Consider the following 4,254-nt stretch of genomic DNA (forward strand, 5'->3'; position numbering starts at 1 on the left):
ATTTCTAGGTGAAACCACAGCGATGCGCCCGGTAGTTGTAGTCTAGAAATATTTAGCAGGACGTTAATCTGAACCTCGCTAGCTGATGGATGCAATCTCAACGGAACTTACTCCCAACAACACTCGAAGGATGGCCAGGATTAAGATGCAACAGACTATTAAAAACATATCTATCGTCTATTCCGACAGAATTAATAACAATTAATATGTCGTAAGCGGCAAGACGATATAACAGATAAATATCAGCCGATGCAAGCTGAATCAAGGCGGGATAACTAGTGAATACCGTTGATCGAGACAGAAGCGATGCGCCGTAAGTCAAAGATCCAAGATACTCGATAAGCGGTAGATGAAACTAGACGAAACCACAGTGATGCGCCCGGTGGTTAAAGCCTAGAACACCTAGTGACGGAACTTGCAGATCGCCGGAGATCAAGGTCGATGCAGCCTAGCTAGCTAGAAGAAACTCGTCGAGAAGTTACATTACTCCTACTTCTGATGCAATGGCATGAAGTCGAAAGGTAGATAAAAGATAACTGTGTTGTATATTGATCGTGTGATGAAAATTACAATGGCCACGTCCCTTTATATTTATAGGGCTGATGTTACATAATTGGCATCTAACCACGTACAATGCAAGTCACGTACACAATCTTTTCTAATAAAAAACTCTATCTCTAACTAACCAAACTCTATCTCTAAAATATTTTATTCTATAAAACAACCTTCCGTGCATGCAAAGATCGGCCGCATGCATAATTATTGTGGTAGCCTCCCATGTATGGCATGCAAAGTGCACCAGAATCCATATTATATATTCTAATCATTTTTATCCATACGTGCTAGCATTTCCTTTATATCAGTCTTGACTCTCCTTGTCGATCAATCCAATGAAGCCGATTTGGACTCCATGCCCATGTGCGCGCATGCTAGCTTCTTATTGTTGTACGTGACTCCAATTATCTCGTACTCCGAATTTATAGGATTTGTCAAAATCCGATATCAACACAGGCCCCCAGTTTCGGAGTATGAATGCTTCATGTTCTGAAACTAATTATAGAAGTCCGATACTTGTCTTCAGAGCTAATGACGTCTGATTGCAATATCCAAAGCCATGTCGACTCCTCTTAAAATATAAAGAACACCATCGTCTTTGCCGGCAGTAGAAACAATAGATCAATCTGTTGACACCAAAACTTGGTGCAGTAACCAGCAAGCTTTTGTTGTCAACATAGGCCCCCCAGTTTTGGAGTATGAATATTTCATGCTTCGAAATTAATATCCGATACATTCTATAAGCAGCCAATACTATTTTTCTTGAACCAATCAGCTGATGCAATTTTGCTTGAACCAATCGGCCGATGCAATTTCTTATTAGCCAAGCAATCAGCCGATCCTTTTTGCCAAGCAGTCAATCGGCTGATACTATTTCTTTTATTGGCCAAGCAATCAATCAGCCGATGCAACTCCCCTCTTTTTTATTATTCCAATTGGCCGATGCATTTTTAACCCATCGAACTTGCCATCGGCCACACCTTTGCGTCGATCGAGATGAAGAGATATTTTATTTCACCATGCAAAAGGACCAGCCGATACTATTTTTATTTCAATCAGCTGATGCTACTTTACATAAATCGGCCGATCCTACTTTGCCATAAATCGGCCGATGCTATTTAGCCATAAATCGGCCGGTAATACTTTGCAATCAGCCGGCCGATGCTATTTTGCTAAGCAATCAGCCGATGGTATTTTTATTTCAATCGGCCGAAAATATTCCATCCGCTGACCAAAATTCTTCATCGGCTGACCAAAATTGGTTGATAGTCCATGATTGGCTAAAAAGTCATGGACGTGTGCATCAGCTGAATAACAACATGATTAGGTTCCCATGATTAAAATATCCATCGGCTAAACTAAAAGATTCCACCGGCTGAATTAACAGAAAAATTCCTCCTGCTGGATTTAAAAGAAATCTCATCGGCTGGCCAACTGATTCTTGCTTTCTTTGAACTAGTCGATAATGAATAAAAAATAAACTCCATTGGCTACTATGTGCCCAGCCGATTTGATTGCAAACAATAATATATTATGTTTTGAAATTCTTCTCCTTGCGCGATCATGACCTTTTGAACTTTTCCAGTGTACTGTACTAATGACGCCCAAAATCAATGTAACGTCACTCTCTACGTTGTCTGGCACCATGCTCAGAGTCGGCCGATAGAGACAGAGGAACGGATCGGCCGGAGACTGGATCCGATTGGCTATCGGTTGCCTCAGCCGATGGCGCGTGGAGGCGTGGAGCCAAGGGAGCAATCGGCAGCGCTAGCCGATGAGCGAACAATACCCAGGCCAATTCTGATTAGCCGTACAGATGCGAAACAGGGGAATCGTGCTAAGCCGATCAGATGCCTCAACCTAGGATATATACGAGTATATTGACCTAGCCCTTCAACCACGTAGATAAGTAGACCCCTGGAATCATACGCATGCTCATCTTGGAAAATAAACTCGATTATCAATCACCATTAAAATGTCAATCGGGTCCCACCGAGCGTGCCAAAATATATTGATGCAAAATCCTAGCGGTGATAGAGCTTACATCAGCACATGAGGACCTAGGAGATCTGCTTATCTCCAGTGCAGAATCCAAATCGGCGCGCGTGGTGTGCGCGGGTGTGCTAGTCAGTTTGACCATTCAACTGATAAGGAGATGATAGTCGTTGTGAAGTCCGAGGCAACCGGCCGATCAGGTCGATATAATCCTAGCACAGTAGTGATAATGGTTCAACAAAATAAATCATGACAAATATATTGGCTGTGAAGCCGATTCCAGTACCTTGATGAATGTGAGTGATTCATGGGCCATCCAGCCAATTTAATAAAATTTACAATAACCATAAGCCAGACGGTCGATAGAAAACAGGATGTTGTTGAGTTGTTGCTCCACCATAGCTAGAGCCACAAGCCGATGAGATCTAAACTAACGTCACCACCAATATTTCTAGGTGAAACCACAGCGATGCGCCCGATAGTTGCAGTCTAGAAATATTTAGCACGACGTTAATCTGAACCCCGCTAGCCGATGGATCCAATCACAACAGAACTTACTCCCAACAACACTCGAAGGATGGCCAAGATTAAGATGCAACAGACTATTAAAAACATATCTATCATCTATTCCGATAGAATTAATAACAATTAATATGTCGTAAGCGGTAAGACGCTATAACAGATAAATATCAGCCGATACAAGCTTAATCAAGGCGGGATAACTAGCGAATACCGTAGATCGAGACAGAAGCGATGCGCCGTAAGTCAAAGATCCAAGATACTTGATAACCTGTAGATGAAACTAGACGAAACCATCCAAGATACTTGATAACCTGTAGATGAAACTAGACGAAACCACAGTGATGCGCCCGGTGGTTAAAGCCTAGAACACCTGGTGACGGAACTTGCAGCTCGCCGGAAATCGAGGTCGATGCTACCCAGCTAGCTAGAAGGAACTCGTCGAGAAGCTACATTACTCCTACTCCTAATGCAATGGCGTGAAGCCGAAAGGTAGATAAAAGATGAATGTGTTGTATATTGATCGTGTGATGAAAATTACAATGGCCACGTCCCTTTATATTATAGGGCTGATGTTACATAATTGGCATCTAACCACGTACAATGCAAGTCATGTACATTATCTTTTCTAATCAAAATTCTATCTCTAACTAAACCAACTCTATCTCTAATCAAGCTTATCCCTAACCAACTCTATCTCCAGAATATTTTATTCTATAAAGCAACCTCCCATACGTGGGCTTCCCTTGGATGCCAAACTGTTGGAACTTTTGCATCGTCGGCCGATTCCTTCCTTTCAGAGCATATTCATAGGTAATGAGTCAAAGCTGACAGTATGTAAAAGCCGATGAACAGTTCATCACCTTAGTGGCCGATATCTATTGATATTGCCTTTAGCACAAAAATATATAAATAAATATGTTTTCCTTGAGAAAAAGGTTATTGCCGATAAAAAAAGTACATCAGAATAAGCTTTGTCATGCAAACTTTTTCATACTGGTGGATTACAAAAGCCGATGATTGTTTTCATCGTCTCTAGATAGCCGATATCTTGGGATATCGTCTTTAGAGCAAAAATAAAAGAAAATACAAGAGGAAGCGCAAGTTTGATGAGGGGTGGAGTCCTTCTATTCTAGCATCTTCAAGAAGCTCGCTGGAGATGCTAATGGAGTTACGTCACGAGGA

Source organism: Setaria italica, unplaced genomic scaffold (assembly GCF_000263155.2).
Source record: "Setaria italica strain Yugu1 unplaced genomic scaffold, Setaria_italica_v2.0 scaffold_10, whole genome shotgun sequence".
In the NCBI taxonomy this organism is placed as follows: domain Eukaryota; kingdom Viridiplantae; phylum Streptophyta; class Magnoliopsida; order Poales; family Poaceae; genus Setaria; species Setaria italica.